This window comes from Aythya ferina (assembly GCF_964211825.1).
Source record: "Aythya ferina genome assembly, chromosome: 24".
Classification (NCBI taxonomy): domain Eukaryota; kingdom Metazoa; phylum Chordata; class Aves; order Anseriformes; family Anatidae; genus Aythya; species Aythya ferina.
Genome location: NC_140322.1, coordinates 3,350,253 through 3,368,909, shown reverse-complemented (window position 1 = coordinate 3,368,909; position 18,657 = coordinate 3,350,253). Strand labels below are relative to the sequence as shown.

Here is an 18,657-nt window from a genome sequence, read left to right as displayed (position 1 = left end):
AGGTTTTACATTTTTTGCTGTAGCCTGTTATGTTTTATAATTGTATGGAAAGTAGTTTTGATTTGATCACATTATCTGGTGTGAGGGTTCTGCTGGAAGGCAGAGGTACATAAATCAAATGTCAGCCTGCCTGCTGCGGAGGCTGCAGAGGATCAAGAGTGTAAATTCAGATCTTCCGAGTAAGTCTTTGAAGTGCTGGAGACGGTCGTGCCACCAGCCTGAAGTGTGCTGCCGAGCAGTTCTTACAGAGCTGGGAGCTGGCGAATGCTTTAAGCTGAAGCTGCTTTGGGCTGGCTCTACCCTGATGGAAACTGGTGCAGAATAGGATGGAGTTACTGGATTAAATCAGTGCCAAATCAGAGAGCAGCCCCGTGTATGAAATGAAGCCACTGTGTCTACACGTGTGCCAGGCGTGCTGCTTGACTGTGGAGGTTTTGTCCAAGTTTGTGCTCCTGGTGTGGTAGAAGCGATGGAGCCCAGTAAGCACAGGTTTGTACCCAGTAAGCACTGAGGATCCCACTGCTGCTCTCCTCCAGTTGTGTATTGGGCTGTCTGGCACTGGTTGAGGTTCATCTTGGGGTTTCCTGCAATTAAATTCAGTTTGGGCACCCGGAACTGAGCGCCCGAGCCGGGCAGTGCATGGGCGCAGTGACCCCATGGGTGGTGAGAGCAGCGCTGGTGGCAGCGAGGTGCAGAGCATTGCTCGTGGTATGCTGCCTGTTGGCTCATGTTTTAAAGGGAGTGTGGTTCTGTGAGTGCTTCCAGTGATGCTTCTTATTCCAGAAAAATGCCTGGTTTCCCAGAGGGTCGTGTTGCTGCTGATATGGGTGCTTGACATTGCAGCCAGCCTCATGGGACGTGGCCATTAGGAAATGCAGACTGGTCCTGTTCCTGTCCGCCGGGCCAGCCTGACTTCTGGGGTGTGAATTACAAGTCCTAATTAGCCCTTTTATGTGAATTATTCGTGGAGCTTGGACTGACTTTCTAATAGTCATTTAGTTTCTCTTACTGCTCGGTAATTTTTATACAGAGATAATTGCCAGATCCTGCTCGTGTTATTGATGGTTGAGGACGGATGCATTTCTTTACATTTGAATGTATAAATTAGAGGGAAAGAAGCACCTTTTTTAGTTAAAATGCAGGCTGCAAAAGCTGTTACTTTCCTCAGGATACAAATTTAATCTTTAATGTCAAGAGTGAAAGATCCAAGTGCTCCAAGGTGCGCAAGATGAAAGCAGCAGGAATTAGGGTCCTACTTGTTGCATTTATGGGCAGCAGGGCTGAAAATCCTAAGAGGCAGGCGGAGAGCAGGTTTGAGGAGATGGAGGAGGGCACTCAGCTTTCTGTGTTTCTCTCAGTGAGATGGGCTGGCTCACAAGTGTGTTGTGAGGCTTGGTGCCAGGGCAGAGCTGAGGAAACCCCAAGAAGCAGAACCTGCGGCTGGATTCCCTGGTGCCTGCTGCTGAATGCTGGAAATGGCACATGGCGAAGTCAGTCTCTACTCAACCTAAATTCCTTCCCAAATAAAGGTGTCAGGGAAGTTAAGAAAATGTCCATAGAAAGCGTTTTCAGAAGTTCTTTTATTTTATTCCTCCCGCACTGCGATGGGTGCTGGTGCTGGCATTTGTTCAGCTTTAATTCTCACTGTCAGGGATGGCTTCCCTGCCGAACATCGGGTCACGCGTGTCAAAAGGAGCTTGTCAACTCCGAGTTAAAGCTGGGGGGACATCTTTCTGCTAGAGATAACCTGTACGAAAAAAAAGCCCACGGAACAGAACTTAAGCAGGATTTAGATGCTCCCCCATGTAGGCCTTTTCATGGTGCACAGAAGAACTGATAGCGTGTTATTCTGAGTGTGCATCCACCCAAGGTTACTGCTAGAAATGTGGGAGCCTGTATGGTTTCTTGTCTGTAATTCAGCTGATTAATTCAGCAGGTTAATTCATTTTTTTTTTAGCTTGAGTTGAATGATCCTGAGAGGTCTTTACAAGCAATTTTGCAAGCTATTTGCAGTTGACTTGGATTTTTTTTCCCCTTTGCTGTAAAAGTGTTCTGAATATTTTTGTCCTGGTGCTGGTGAGTCAAGAGCTGAGAACTTCAGTGCTATTTTATTTTATTTTATTTTTATTTTTATTTTTATTTTTATTTTTATTTTTATTTTTATTTTTATTTTTATTTTTATTTTTATTTTTATTTTTATTTTATTTTATTTTATTTTTATTTTTATTTTATTATTAAGTATTTAAAGAACTGTTCTAAGAGAAGAAGGCAAAAAGAAAACCTTGCTGTTATCTACAGCTGGCTGGTCAGAGGATACAAAGAAAGCAGAGCCAGACTCTTCTCAGAGGTGCACAGCAATAGGGCGAGAGGTAACAAATGCAAGTTGGAACAGGGGACGTTTCACTTAGATATAGTAAATTTTATTTATTTTTTTACTTTGTGAGTAAATCTCTGTCCTTGGAGAGGTGTTCAGGAGACTCGACCAGCTGGATCCCTGAGCAGCCTGATGCGATTCGACCTGCTTGGAGCAGGTAGGACTAGGTGACCTCCAGAGGTCCCTGCCCTTCCAACCTTAACTTAATTTACACTTGTGTGATGCCATGAAAGCACAGAGCTGTGCTCTGCTATGTTAAACGCATGGATCCAAGTGGCTCCTGACTTGAAGTGTTAAGTTCCTTATTGTTTGTTGTCCAACAGAAGATTTTGAGAGAGCTGTGAACTACAAGAATCAACGTGATGGATTAAAGAGTGTAAGGTGTGTGGGGAATCGTAAGTCAGAGAGATGAGTGGAAGCCCCCACAGGCCTGAAGAGGTATCCAGGAGGTAGGTGCACACAGCCTGGAGAAGCAGCTCCCCTCCTTCCCTCCACAGACCACCACAGGGGATCAGAAGCTGATGTTGGACCTGGCGTGGTGCTGGACACAGCTTCAGGAGATACCATTCCTGATCCACTTTGAATTCAGCGCTGTCTGTGCATCCTCCGTACACTGGTCATGTTCTTGCAGCTCAGAGCTCGAGCACCGGTAATAGAAAACCTTTTTTTGTTTCTGCTGAAAGTGCAGGCAGCTTCCCAAAGTGAGCCACGTAATGCCAGCTGAATTAAAAGAAGGAAAGCACTTAGAATAATTCAGCGAACAATAAGTGGGCAGCAATCTAGAAAAAAAAAACAATTTTATATGTTCAACATGTTTGTGATGATATTTAATTACTCTTAGCAGAGCTTGGAAAATCTGAAGGCAAGTACACTGCAATTCAGCTGAAGTGAACACTTGTGTTAGTGGTGAAAAGGGGTTGACGTGCTTTTCTCTCGACTGTGCTGGCACAAGGAAGGTGACAGAAACAAGGGGGACGCCTTTCTCCATGGCAGCAAAGGCTTAATTTCCTCACAGCCTGAGTTGTAGGCTTCTTAATTTTGTTGTCAGAAGAAATTTGGTTTCAGTTGACTTAGGAGAAGTTCTGAACCGAGTGAGGCGAGGGAAGTGTGGCAGCCTGGGTGAATCAAAAATCAAATCTGGCACTAAATACCAAGGTCCTTTGGTCTTTTTTTGGTAACTTATTTACATATTAGCATTCGCTCCTGCAACTAGATTAAATGCAGTTGGGAACCAAAATGGCTTTTGGGCTCTGGTTCGCCCGGCATAGAACCTAAATACAATCACTGGGACACGGAGCTTGCTCTTTTTTTTAGGTTAAGCTTAAGAAGAGACAAAGGAAAATATTTGTTGGTTGACCTCTGGCCCCAGTACAAAATATAGAGAGAATAGTGATGAATCTCCAAAGCCTGCTGGCACAGCGAAGTGCTTGGTATTCCATGAAAAAACCATCATGTATTCCCTAAATAGTTCATTTTGTTTTCTAAAGTTCTGAAAAACTCGCTTTATTGAAATGCATGTTGTTGCATCGATTTTTCTAAAATACACCTTGTTATCTTTTCTTTGGTAATTGGTGACTGGTAATGACTTTGGCAATTTAACATGTTCTTGCAGACACTTTTCCCATTCCCCCAGATAACTGAAGTCAAGAGAGAGGGCCTGTCTGTCAATCTCTGATGCCTGTCAACCCGCATGATTGACGGGTTTTGGTCCCACAATAGAGACCATTTCTGCAGCCCCCGTTCTGTTATTTTCTTCTTTCTTAATACTTGTGGGGGATGGTGTTTGCTTTATAATCTGTGTTTAAAATCCAACTTGGAATGAGGCCAGTTTCTGAGAAATTATCACAAAGTCTTGTTAGCTTTGCATCAGGAAAATTCTCCGGAGACTTCCTTAAGCTGTGATTCCACCTTCAGAAATTACCTTTGCTCAAAACCTAAGCTTCATTCTTCAGCCAGAATCCCCTTCAAAATCCAACAAAGAGGCTGCGAGGTTTGCCCTGTCTGTTTTGATATAAGAAAAGTCATTTGTTCACGCTTTATTTTATTTGGGAAGTTCTTCCTCCTGGGATAACTGGCATAGAAAATTTTGCATGTAATGAATGTAGGCAAAAGCTGTGAGACTGGGAGCAGGGAAGGGGATACTGGTGTGAGGAGGAAAAATGTGATAAAACAGAAAACAAGGCAAATTTCTATAGGAAGTGTAGTTTAATATTTACTATCTAACGAAGAAAGTAATCCATGATTGCTCATCCTCAAAATTACATGTTCTTACAGTCATCCTAATCAACTTTGCATTAATTCACTTAATGGTGAATTAAGTCTCTGCACTAGTATTGTGTCTGATATGAATTGTATTTAAAATTTATGACTATTGTGTATAATGAGAGTAAAAAGAACTTTGTATTTGACTCAAAAGGTAATTCTTATTTTAAAACAAGAAACAATTCAGTGTCAGGTGCTGATACCGTGATCTCTGGGAGCGATGGGAAGTGCTGTGTCAGGGAGCTGGCTGTAAAATCAGCAATGTTGATGTCCCTGCTCCTGTGACTTGGCCAGGAAGAGGAAGAAAAGGAGGGGTGAAGAACTGCCCGGCTGGAGTTGGAGACGCCTCCAAGGGAGGAAGAAAAGGAAAAGCCAGGAAGTTTGCAGTGGAATTAAAGCCGGTAGTGTGACTCAAGTAGCAAGCTTTGGTGCTACTCTGAACACAATGCACTTACAAATAATCCCATAAAGCCAGGGTTATTCTGATAGCTCCCAACATCAAGACCTGTAAGAAGCAGCAGCTGCATTTCCCTAGTCCTGGTGCAGGTGCAGCTGGTGCTGAGTGGTGTGGAAGCCTTCATTTAGTTCACATTCACAGCTCAGAGCTTGAGGATTCTCTTACCACATTCTCTGTCGTGGACAAATACAAGAGGTGGACACTGGGGTCAGATGCTTTTGGTTGCTTTAGGCTGGGTGATTCTTTTTGTCCCGGCTATTTGATGAAACGTGGGCCAAAAAACCCTAGCCCACCGGCAAACCCCAGTGGATATCTTTAATAAAAGTGAGATGCTTCTCCTCTGGTAGCTCCTTGGGCTTCTTCTGAGGTCCTCATTGCATGAATGGCTGTGTGATACATTCTGTGCATTGAGAAAAGGAAAAATAGCCCAGTATGATGTGCCCTCTGCATCTTGGGTCTGTTTACTTGGTTTGGGTTGATGTTAATCTATTTTTCCAAAGAGTTACAAAGACTTGTTCAGGATACAAATGAGCTCTTTCCCCAGTGCTTTCTGCATTAAGTGCCCACGAGCATCTACATCAGGGAGTGCAGATCGCTCGCAGGAATGACAGGTCCTGAGCAACCAAGAGCAGGCAGATCCCCGCTGTCATCTCCTCTTCAGAGGAGTTCTTTCTGTCTCCCAAGCTGTTCCGAATGTACACTTCATGGAAAGCTGTAATTTTCTAAGCTTCAGAATAGGGGGCAGCAAGGTCACAGCATTCCTTTAACACTTTTTGTTCTATTACTGATGGAATATGTGGCGTTAACATGGTTTAGGATGACTCCATCGTCGCTTTGGAATCAGGCTGTACCTCTCATAGCATGGTGAGCTGAATTTTGCTAGAATCCCTTCTGCGAGTGGCTTAGTGGTGGACAAGCTGTTGAAATTGTCTGCTCACACATAAAGTAAGGCTGTCCTGAAATGTGGGTGGCACTTCTGCAATGTCTCATAAGCCATGGTATCCAGTTAAAATAGATCCTCCTGTACAGAGAATGGCAAAACGCAAGTTTCTGCTTCCCCACCTGAACACAGAAGGAGCTATTGGCTGGATGCAGGAACCCAGCACGTGGCTTTCTCGCACTCCAAGGAGCCTGGAGGAAAGGTCTTGTCTGTGCCATCGGTGGCTGCAGCCTTGGTACCAGTCTGATGTGCCAGGTCTGTGGAGATCGCTGTCTTTTGCAGCCAGGGTTTGCTCCTCGCAGAAGATGCCTTTACCCTTCTGATTGGCACCGTGTGGTACGGTGACAGAAGCCCTGATTTTGCACACAATGAATATATTGATAGATTTATCTAATTTATTGTACTGATCTGTCATGGCTAAGAACACTAATGAGTTGTTTTCAGGGACTAATGGGAACTGTAATGGCTAATGGATGTTTACAGCATCGCTGCATTTCGCCATGTGATAATGTGAACGCCAACTTCAGTCCCTTCAAATCTTTAATTGGCACCATCAATGTCTTTAATTACATTTCATCAGACAATAAAAATCTCAGAGGAATCAATGGGGAGAAGCTGATGATCCTGCTGGAGTGACCGGTTGCTCTAAGGGACACTTCCTTTGGATGCTGCAATCCTAAGTAATAGATTGCTGTAAGAATCCTCCAAGAACTGATTTTGAAACAGACCTGGCTCAAACTCAAGACTTTTTCTTGTTTGCTCTGTGTTTCCCATTACCTAAACTTCCATACCAAAAGCAAACGTGGAGGTGGCCATACAACCAGTGTGTGGCTTCAATACCTGAGCCTGGTCGTTGGGGCTTCTGTAGCAGAGCACCAGGCCAAGTCTAAGTGTACGTTTCCTGCTGATTTTCATTTCAATGAAGATAGTAATTAATTAAGAGGAAGCATTTGATTTAACTCCACTAAATGTCTAGATTTAATCTGGAGAAAATGTTTATTCCTTCAGTTCCTAGTATACTGTCACATATATTTTTACTTTGAAAAACTCTGGGTCATAAATGTAAGAATTATGTAGATCATGCTCAATTCGAGCAGTATATCACTTTCCTTGAAGCCAGCTGGGATTATTTCCTAACAGTTTATTATTATTCTTTTAGGGATTTCACTAAATTTGTTTCAAAGGTTTTCTGAATTATAACGCTCAGAATAATCTGTGCAGCAGATGAAATCCACACGGATTTTGTAGTTGCCCAAGCAGTCTCCTTTTGCTGACTATGAAGAGTAGTTTATGGTTAAATTAACAAGAATTTATTCCTGTTTTGAAGTCAGAACAACCACTTTTATAGCAAAATAGTTGAATTTATGCTCAGTTACCTCCAAACACATTACTTTTGCTTGTGGTTTTAAATTATGTTGGCTGATACCGAAGGAATTTGGGGGGTGCTGGAAGCAGACCACATGAGGTGCTCGAACCACAGCACGACTTAGGAGGGTGGAGGACTGGAGACTGAGCCTTGACAGAATCCCTCTTCGTTACGGTAAGGAGGGATGAGGCTGCTGGTCTCTGTCTTGCCCTAACGAGTCTGGGTCTGAGGCTGAGGATAAATAAATGTGTGAGCTGAAGGGGCTGATGCTGTCCGGGGAGGTTCAGGCTGCTCTGGGCAGGTAGCTCCAGGGCAGGGGAAGGGCTCAGGAGCTGCAGAAGCAAAGGTGAGGTGAGGTTTGTGTTTACACACCAGCAACCCACTCCTAAGGTGCTCTTAGCCCTTGGGAAGCTGATGCAGTATTTATTTCGAGCTTTTTAAAGAAAGTACAGGCGCTCTGCAGCACTGGGCAGCCACACTCACCACCTGCAGCCTGTCAAGTGGCCGATGCAGCCATGGGATGGGATTACTGTGCCTGGCTGTCATTCTCCCATCGTTGTTTCTGGCAGAGAGCTGTTTTCAGGGACTTGCTGTCCCATGTTACAAACTCTCACAACGTTGGCTGACCTGTTAAACACTCAGTTACGTCTCCATACTCCTCATTTATCACTGTTCTCAGAGAAAAAAAGACATAAAAGCAAAAAGGCTTGGGTATTTTGCTAGAGATCTGTGCCTTTTCCGTTACTTTCTCTGTAGTCGTAGTGTCTGCTGGTGAGCTGGGGGCTGTGTGTTTGTTCCTTTACATTTGCCTTTGAAAGATAGATGCAAACAGCATTGCTTGTCCCAGATAAATTGCAGAAATTGTGCTTCTTGCTCTGGCTGGGATGTTCAAACGAAAAGGGAATACCAGGGATTGCTTTCTGCTGCTTTCCTGCTAGGCAGTCATCTTTTTGAATGCCAGTATCTGTGCACTGCTCCATCACTCCGCTGTTCCTTCAACCTGTGCTTTCTCCAAATTCTCCCTTTGTTTCAGCAGAAAACCACTCTATTCTCTTGCTTGCAGACCAGGGAGCAGTTCTGGGGGCAGTTACCTGCATGAAACAAGCAAAGTGAGCCTCCAGCTCTGCCTGCCGAGCCCCAGCCTTGTGCTGACACCTTTTGTGGCCCAGCAGTGGCTCTGCCCAGCCCTTTCACCTGATGCTTGTGGCCCTGCTGGCATCTCAGCGCTGACCTGGAGCCGAGCTGAACCATCGGAGCCATGCCAGGTAGCGAGAGCAGCGAGTGAGCAGCAGCAGCTTCGGGCTGAGCTCAGCAGCCTGCAGTACCTCATGTAACGCTGCTTCCCGTATTCTTGCTCCCATGTTTTGGAGTGTGCAGATGTTTCCTGGTTAGTTATTATTTAAGTGAGCAGCTTCTCGCTAACATGTTAATTAAAACTTGCTGTCCGGAATCTCTTGGTACAATTTGCAGTGTAATCTGTAGCCTCTAGTGCATCATTGTATCTCTATTAAAAGGAATTCTGTGTAATGATGCTGGGATTTAATTAGTTTCTTTGCTGGTGTTGTAAAACATAGTGATAAATGAGCTAACAGGTCCATGGATCATTATTCTACTGGAGATGAGCTTATTAGCTGATTATGAATCATTAACAAAGTCTACATGGGATTTGCTTATCTAATTCAACACAATTTTGAACATTCAATACTCTACATTCATTTCTTTCAACGAGCAACGTTGTATTTAGATGGTAATCTTGGCATCCTTTATTCTGGACCTTTTTTTTCAGTATTGAATTCTAATTATATTGCAAGTGCAGCGAGCAGACCTCGTGTCCACCTGCGATGGATGCACAACTGCGTCGCAAGGCTTCCCACAACTGCACGCTTTCATTTGGCTTTGAGCGTGTTTGTTAATCAGCTGCTAGGGCAGGAAAGAAAGAAATGAAGACTCCTCTCAGCTTACATTTATTATCAGACACTAACTGGAGAAAAATGCAATGCGTTGTTCCCTGCTAGAACCGATTATGTACGGGGGGGCACGGGCACACTACGGGGAGTTCTGCATTTTGTGTGCCCTTCGTAGCACCAGTGCAGTTGTCAGAAATCGTACATGTTTGGAACACAAAAGTAATACAGTTCGTGGGGAATGCCTGCTGGAGAGATTGTCTGAGGACAAAATATTCATGGATTTGTTGCTGTGAGTTTATCTTCAAATAAAGAGAAGTTCAGTTCCGCTTCTCGTTGAATATAATTTGCAAGTGTTTAAAGTATTTTAGTCTTGACCTCCCTGGTTTATTTTCAGCCAACCCAGACTTAGGTAGGTAGACTTCAGACTATTTTTTTTGCTGTGTTATAAGGTTAATTTAGGGTTTTTATACTTCAAACATTTTCTGTCCTGAATTTTGTTAGCTTTTTGTTTTTAGATGTATTTGTGAAGTCTGTCTGGATTTTTTTGGCTGAGTAAATTGGCTTTAATATGTTGTTGCATTGCAGAAGTTAAAGAAGCTAAAAAGTAGGGAAGCCTAACACACTGATACAGGAACGTGTCAGTATCAGGGATGGGCTGCTGGAGGAGTCCAAGCAAATGCTCTGTAGGTCTCACTGTAAGTCTTCAGCTTTGTGCATCATGAAAGAAAAAGTGGTAGTGGCAGGTAAGTGGTTCGTGGAGGGGAATACCCAAGTGTTTTTAAAACAGCAGAAGTTTCATCCCTGTCCATTTGTACAAGCTCTGCAAAGTTTTTTCCCCAGCAATTTATGTCCTTTCTCTGAGCGCACAGCACTTCCCTGTTAACTTCTTAATCTAGTATTGCTCTGATTGATCTCAGTACTGCTAATTACGAGCCATTTGTACGAATACACCAGTGCATATGCAAATATTGTTGTGCCTTGTTTCTTCTGAGCATGTTTTCCGGGACGTGCACGGTGTGCAGGCTGCGTGTTCAGGAGGCCGGGGCAGCACCGGGAGCCAGCAACCTGCCTGATGGAAGGAGATGGGGCAGAAACAAGGTGTCAGGCAGCTCCTGTGACTGCCCACAACACTCCTGCAGCCACTGCACCGACGTGAGCTAGCCAAGCTGTCGATGAATGTATTAGCAATGGAAAGCAGCGGGGTAAGGCTGCGTCGATGCTGTGCTCTGCGAGCGACGAGCTGTTTGCAGACAGAAGGTACTTTGGGGTAGCCTGCGGTGGGTTCCCCTTGAAAATGTCATACTCAGGTGTGCAGGGCAGACCCAGCAGGTGTGTGACTTCGGTTCTCGAGCATTCATGGGCTTCTGGAGAGTGTCGGCTTGCTGTGCTGTGCCCTGACTCTACCTGTCCTGCCTCTACCACAGAGAAATGGCAAGCCAGGGTGTTGAGGCTGCCCTGTGCAGGGTCCCCGTGGCTTGAATACTGCCTGGAGACACTTGGGTGCCCCTCGGGAAGGCAGGCTGTTCTGCCGGGCATGCTTTTACTCAGAAAGGTAACTGTCATTGAAAGTGACCTCTGTGGAACATGCCAGGGTTGCTTCTGCACAGAAGGCTTTGTAATTCTTCAGGAAAAATCCCGGCAATAATGTATGAAGAAGATGAGGGTGGTGGTGATAGCAGAGCCGCAACCATCATAGGCTGTTCCATAAATACAGAGTTAAAAAATCAGGATGTTCCTCAGAAATTGGCAGCTGAAAGTGGATACAATTTTCTTGTGATTCGAGCAGGATCCCTCTCTTATGAATATACTATTTACAGAGCCATTAGTTCTAATCCTTTTTGATCTTTTGTTTATCATGTCAGAGGTAAATATTACTTGGTTTGTCTCTGTGGGAGCAAAGAGCACACTATTTTTGTTTCTCTGCTATTTCCTTTCACCGAGACAACCTGTTATTTCTTTCTTTGAAAGAGACTTGGAAAATGACAGATGAATTTCCAGCAACAATAATATCTCCTAATAGTTAGCGAAACAGGTTGGTATTGCAGAGAGGCAGCCAGGAAGAAAAATAGGAGAATTAGAAGGGCATGGTTTTAAATGTAATGGGATAGTAACGTCGAGTGAAATGCTAGAAATTTTCAGCAGAGAGGCTGCTTGTGTAAACATGAGCCTTTCCTGTAGTCGCTGCTTACATAACGTGTGACTAAAAGGGTCCTGTGCTTATCAGGGACCGCGAATTACCGGGTTATTAGCTCTGCTCAAATCTTTCTACAGTTGCGGTTTGCCATTGCACACTAATTTATTCATTGTAAGCCACTTACTCACTTTCTAAATGGAGATCGTTTTATAAAGTAACTTAATCTGTTTTATTTGAGATTTTATACGTAATAAACTGGATATAACATCGGTATAAAAACATCAAATTATATTCTTTTGTAATTAGGATAAAATACCTGCTCTCAAAAGTAGTTTATTTTTAACAAAGCAATGTTAATTTTTGAGCATGAAATATCTAAATGCTTGAATCCTAAGAATCCTCATGCAAACGTGTTTTACACCAGTCTCTGCACAGCCTGCGCTGTGAATCGCTCGGGAAGCAGCGGGGCTGTTTATTTTGTGGAACGCATTTCCTAAGCAGGAGGACATGGACATCTAAATGAATTGAAACAAAGCAGGTTAATTATTCAGGGACCTCAGACTAAAATAAGTTAAGTCACAAATAATGCGTCATGTGCTCTCATTATAACCTGAGCGGTGCTAAATTACTGCGAGTATCGCCCCTCGCTCTTAGACCAGTATTTGCTGTCTGATTAGAGGTTTGTTTTCCTTTTTAGTATCTATTTGGCTTTTTTCAAAAACAAGGTCCCTTTTCAGCTGCACATTAGTACTTTGATAGGGCTAAAGCCGCGTTTCTGCTAAATGACTCGTGATTTCTGGCTTTTGTGAAGCTCGCATAAAATGGGGTGAGGCAGCAGCATTCTGTGCAGATCGTTATTAATTCCTCTCTAAATACAAATAATAGCCAATAGCAGAGAATACCAACTTGTAGAACAACATCCACAAAGCTTTATCTTCTCAAGGTGATGCCCTTCAGCAGAGGACGAAGCACGGTTCTTAGTTCAGCAGTTCTGTCAAGTCTGAGGCAGTCATTTGATTTCGCTTTTATACATATGCTTAGGTGTTCAGAAAATTCCTGTATGTAGAAGAGAAGTCCTGAATACTATAAGGCTAGGTCAACGGCAAGGAGGTGGCTTTCCAAATTCTTACCGTGGACGTTTCCTGGGATCTGACTTTATTCTGACTTTGACTTGCTTCAGGGTAAGGAGCAGCGTGCACAAATCTGTGAATCATTCCCCAGCTGATTTCCATTTTAACAGACCCGGTACTTGCTCGGAGTTGTTCACGTACTGCAGAAGAAACAGCGGTGCTAAAAGTCTGCAATTTTGTCCCTTTTGCGAGAGGAGAAGGCTGAATATTTATTTTCATTTTAATTTTATGAGCATTGTTGATGAGGGGGCTGGGTTAGAAGCAAACCCCGTGTATAATCTATTCTTCCCAGTATTTGGAAGGTCTCTGTAGCCGTCTCGTGTCTACCTGATCATACGGAAGGAGACGCTTCTCACTTAGCAGGAGGCTGCAAAGTAAGTCTTGATGACTAAGGGGACAAATTGAGACCAAACCATTGCAAGTTCCAAATAAACTCACTGCAATGACACAAACATTGGTGGGCTGTTCACCATTTGTCCCCTTACATGAAAACTGAGGATTGTTTTTAAAGATCTGGTGTAACAGAATCTGAGGATTGGGTTATTTTATAGATCTTAACCAAATATGCTTACCTATCTCCTCACACAGCAACAGCAGCAATAAACCACTAGTTCTAATTACAGAATTACACGATGCTCCCGGGGTTAATCCTGCATTCAGTATCTTTGGACCCATGTATACAGAAAGCATCATCAATGTTTTCCGTCCACCACCAAAATCCGAGGTGCTCCTGTGCTGGACCACGACAGCAGCGGCTTTGCATCGTGCAGCGTTGGTTTCCGTAGGTGCAGGCGTGACTCAATGTGGGATCTTGTCCCTGGACTTCAACACAGACTCACTCACTGCCCACGTCTTCATCGTGCCCAGGCAGATCCGGGTGGCATCAGGTGGGTTGGAGCCCAGGTATCAATCTTGGAGCATTTCATGGTTTTTCATTCGTGTTTTTCATGTCACGTTTTTACCTAATCGTGAAGTGTTTGTCTGAAACAGGGCACTGTCCTTCCCTGAAAGCAGGGCAGCTTTGTGGCATAAAAACAAACAAGCAGCACAGCTCCGGGCTTTTTGTTGTTGAACTATAATGAGGTTTCTCCAGGAGTTGTGGAATCCTATACACGGGTTTTAATTCACTTCAATAGGTATTTAATGCAGATTTAATAAGACAGTTATTGTATGTTAATTAAATGTCAACTGATTGCTAAGAGGTTTTTTGCAATTATTGAAGTTTACTAATTATCTGATAGATAAATCAATTTTCCATGTAAATAACTCACATCTATGTAAGCAATAAATATGCTGGTAGATAATATATATTGTCATATTGAAATGAGAGATGTGCTGCGGTGATTAAGCTTTTTGCATCTGTCCTGTACAGGCAGAAGAAAACTCTTTGCTGCTCTTATGCTTGACAACGTGTTAGTCCCAGCTTTCAGTGCAGAAGGTCCAGGTCACAGGACGAGTGAGTACAGCGGGAAGGGGCCTCAAGAGTTTTACTGGGGCATTGTTAGGGATCCAAACAGACAGGAAAGTGGCTCACATCTCTCCATCCTCCCTCATTGCTCAAAGACATGTCCTATATGAACTACAGAAACTGTCAGCTGTCTCTCTTCTATTTGGAGCAAAGATTGCATTCTGATGGGGATTTGTTGTCCTTTATGTCGAGAATGAGCACTTTGGAGCAGGAGTTTTGTTTTCATTTTTGGCATCAGGCATGCATACGGTGCCGTACAAACGCATCAGTACATTCTGTGTATTACCAATTATTAATCAGTACTCAGTGTATTAATGAGGAAAGTAACTGTAATCAGCTCTGATTTATGCAAATTAAATACAGCCCTCAGACTCTTGGTCACTTGCCAGGACAACCTGCAGGGGGGGAAAGCATGGATAACAGGATAACAGTTTAAAAAAAAAAAAAAAAGAGCTTTTTTATTTTATTAGGAAAAGGTTCTTACTGCTAATAAAATTTTTTATAGGTCTTTGAGCTTCCCCACTGACAGTCCTGCTTAAGTGCTAATTCATTAAATTGAATACACCTGATACACAGCTTTTACAGGTGGCTAATGAGTCAGGCCACCTGAGAGATGTAGATAATTGCCTTAGACTGCAAAAATTTGGAGGGTGATGGGCATTCCAGGTAGGAGGAATGAGTAGAAGTTGTGGGACAGAGAAGCCAGAGGGGCTTGGAACATCATTTAGCTCAGAAAATACTGAATGATTTAATTGAGTTGAGGGGCCAGAACCTGGACTTGTGCCTGCTTCGCTTAGTGGGACGAGTGGTTTCTTTGGCCTGGTAGAGTTGGAGCTTGCAGTAGGGGCCAGAGCCATTGGATATGCAGGAAAAGACAACTTGGCTGCCTTCTTATTTACCACCTGTGGACACTTGATATGGAGATGACGACTGCCTGGGCAATTTTTTTCTTGGGAACTCCTCACATTCCCATTCAGAATTTGAGAAATGGAAGGACTTCAGTGAGCCACAGACACCGGTAAGGTAAGGGTGGTATCACAGACCTTCAGACCTAGCAGCCATGCAGGTGTGATACAGCTAGCTTCTGACGTGGAACTCTTAATAGTTGTGTGCCTGAGTCTGTCTCTGGGGGACTGTAGCACAACAAGGGGAGTGAAAAGCGCTCACCAGAATAAAGGAGATTTCTTAATTATGTCACAGCTAGTGGAGAATTTGAGGAGTTTGTTGGACTTGTAGCAACAGATAAAACAGGTTCTGTTGAGTGAGTCACTTAACAAACCTTCAGGTAAAGGGCATGCTTTGCTTGTCTTACCAAATTGCTTAATTTCCTCCAAATCCTGTATTCCTCAACATTAGGGAGAAGTGGAAGGTATGTCTTTCTCAGACAGTGCTCTGAAAGCAGCAGATACATCCTCCAATGGAAAAGAATGGTCCTGATAAAAAGATTTACTCCCAGCCAGTGCCAGACAAAATGATACCCACGACCTCTGATGTCAAAGGGAAAGGTGCTGCTTTATTTGTGCACAGATCTTTCTGGAGCTCAGCTTGGGTGGCAGGCATGCTCCATCCCACTCCGTCCAGGATTAGTGGATTATCTCTGCTTCCATCAGTCTAGGAATTAAGCACAGCTGCCCTGGGCTCTTTGTCATGGAGACTTTTTATGTCTTTGGTATTCTCCAGTCCTCCTTCTCCCCAAAAGCCATTATGCTCTTGGCTGGTAGGAGACAAAAGCTCGGAGAAGCACAACGACCAAGTAAACTGTCATTACACCTAATCAATAATATGGCACACGTGGGTGACACGGTACTGTCAGTGGCTAATCAATAAATGCTTCCTGCTGACCTCTGTGCATCTGGCATGTTCAGTAAGTAAATCCCAGCCTTCTGAAGAGAATTTGGCCCCAGACCTACGTCAATTATCTCTGTTTTATGACTTGACAAGAGAGAGATTTAAACCTTAGTTATTAGACGGTGTTTCAACCATTTAAAAGTTCTGTTGTGCATTTAGTAATGACAGAAATAGGTAGAAGAGCATTAAGAAGTTAACTTCAAGTATTTTTCTACTTGAGAAACGGAAATTATTTCTTCCAGTTGAGAATTATAACCCTTGCCATCCAAACCATTCTGGGATTCTATGAATTAGGAAAAATACTTTTATTTCTTCTACAGGTAGAATCAGAGAATGGTTTGGGTTGGAAGGGACCTTTCATAGTCTTATGCAATGAAACTTTACTTGTCATGGATGATGTCCTGGGAACATGGCAACCAACCTAGGTCACTACACTCAGCGTACCCCATCCTCCCTCGCAGTAACAACTGTGACAAGGAAATGTCTTGCACCTTCCAAGAATGCAGCAGTGCTGTACGTGGGAGTTTCAGTCCTGTGGCATGAACCAGGGATGTGTTTCCATTTCCTCTTGCAAACACAGAGTCGTGTGCTGCCTTCGCTTCCTGCAGGGGGAAAACCAAGCACACCTCTTCCAGTGGATCTGGGGAAGGAGGCCCCCAGTCTGTGTGAGCTGGCCCTGCTTGTCTAACAGCTCTGGATGGAAGGGATTTCTGGTGACTATGGTTTTCATGTTGCATTTGTTCACATTTCCCAAGTGCCACCTGTAGGTGGGAAACAGGAATGGAACGGAGCGAGTGGAGGGCACGCATTGGCAATGGGGTGAAAATGCAGAAAAAAATAAAAAAAAAATACAATAAAAATAATAAACCACAGCAGCAGACAGCTCCCATAGACTGTGTTTTCATTCTGACAGTGAAACAACTCTGGGAGATAAAAGAATTCATCCCAGGAACTGAACGAGCAGCCTTTTGGGGCTCGTTCTCATGTTCCCCTTTTTTGTGTTGTATTCCCCTCGTAGTATGTGAATGCTCAGCAAAGATACTGGGATGTGTAGAACTTCGTGGAGACCTAAGAGCTCAAATCCTTCTGCCTAGCTCTTCTGTTGATCACAGTTGTTAAAATGACATTTGGTTTTCATGGGAGGGCCTCAGCAAATTCCCCACAAAGCTCTTGTAGGTTTACTAAAACATTTTCAATTAAAAAGCGGCAGCATAATTTACTTGCTAAGTGGCTTTTAAATTTAAGCCACTTCTCTCCTGAAAAAGATGTGATTTTTTTCAGAACAAAACAGTTATTTTCATATTTAAATGAAAATAATCCATAAAGAAACCCTCCAATACTGAGTTTTATGAAAGGGCATTTTAAGAAAGCAATTCTAGTCGAGCAAGTAGCTGTACACAGGCTGCTAGCGTGGATACCCGAGTACAGAGGAGGACTTCTGCCACCCCTACCAGGGGAGGACTTTGGGAACAGGAACAAAAAGGACACAGCTGCCTGTTGGGTGTCCATTGAGCTCAGTGGAATTTTTCTTTTCTCAGTTGCCTGCCTAAAGAAACATTAATTAGGAGCTTTTTTTTTTTTTCCTTTCCAGAAAACTCTCCTGTGGGACATGAGATAACTTCTGATTTCTAAAACAGAAGAGAAATTATATGGGAGAAGAATATTGTAAACTGAATGGAAGCTGAAAGCTGGGGCCTACTGAGTGAAAGGAAATCAATCCCAATTCTGTATTTTCCTTCAGGGTTCATGAAATGAGCGTTTTAACTCCCATGGATGTTTTAGCTCCTGCTCACCTAAAAATGTTGGAGAGTCTCCACTTGTCCCTTGCTGTTGAAGCTTTACGCACGCACACCTACACGTGTTTGTTCAGACACCGTCTTCTCTTCCAGCAGCCTGTGTAGAGAATTTATACCCCACTATTAAATTATTCACAGTTCTAAAGGAAAAACCAGCCATGTCAGAGATGCCTGAAATGTGGTTTAGTAGTTGAGCTGGGAAGTACAGCACTGGGCACATGAGCCCCAGTTTTTCGGTCAGCGCTGCCTTCTCATCCTTCACTGTTTGCTCCAGTGTCATCCTCATTGTTCAGCGCTCAGCCTTTCTGAAGGCTGCCAACAAAACAGCTGAATCAAGAACCTGAGGCTGAAGTGAGAGGATGAATTCCAGCTCCGCCGGCCGAGCCGGCCCCCGGTGCTTGGTGAGCCGACTCTTTGATTCTGCTATATCATAGCTTGCTTTTCTTTTGACTAGGCCATTGTCATATTGCTGTTGACCTCTGCCCCCACATATACAAACCTGAACTCTGGATTAGGCTTCCCAGGGAATAAACTATGGGCAAAGTTGAACTACTAGCTAGAATGAGGGGAAATGGTTCACGCTGCCATAGTAACGTGACCTTGTACTGTCTGCCTGGAACAAAGACGGTTTTCTTGTCCTTTTTTCTGCCCCTGTGAGTGTTTAAGCCCCCCTGCTGTTACTCCACTTAGGGAGGGGGGGAACGCTGCACACAAGCAGAGAAAAAAGAGGTTGCTCTCCCCTGCCTAAAGTAGGGCAGTCAGCTAGGAAAGTGGGAAATCAGGCGACAGGAAAAAAAAACACACAACTAAACAAGAGGTGGGGACCTTTAGGTTAATAATTGAGTTGGGAGTTTGCAAATTTCACATCATCATCCCAAATGCTAGATACTACCATCTCCACTCACTCGTATTTACTCCTCTTCCAGCCCTTCTGATGTTATCGTAGAAAAATGCCAGCTAGATCAATGCAACCCT

At 43.7% G+C, this 18,657-nt stretch overlaps 1 protein-coding gene across 11 annotated transcripts in view; it reads left to right on the top strand.

Moving 5' to 3' along the window:
• The window catches only part of LOC311423355 (uncharacterized protein), a 259,365-nt gene that overhangs the window by 107,096 nt on the left and 133,612 nt on the right, over nucleotides 1-18,657 (top strand). The window contains exons 1-2 of one of the 11 annotated variants that reach the window (XM_084497267.1): nucleotides 14,404-15,061; nucleotides 17,478-18,083. The exons of the other annotated variants lie outside the window; for them this stretch is intronic. The gene's annotated coding sequence lies outside the window, so the exon portion shown is untranslated. Of the gene's footprint in view, nucleotides 1-14,403; nucleotides 15,062-17,477; nucleotides 18,084-18,657 lie in introns of those variants that run through there. 11 annotated transcript variants of the gene reach the window in all.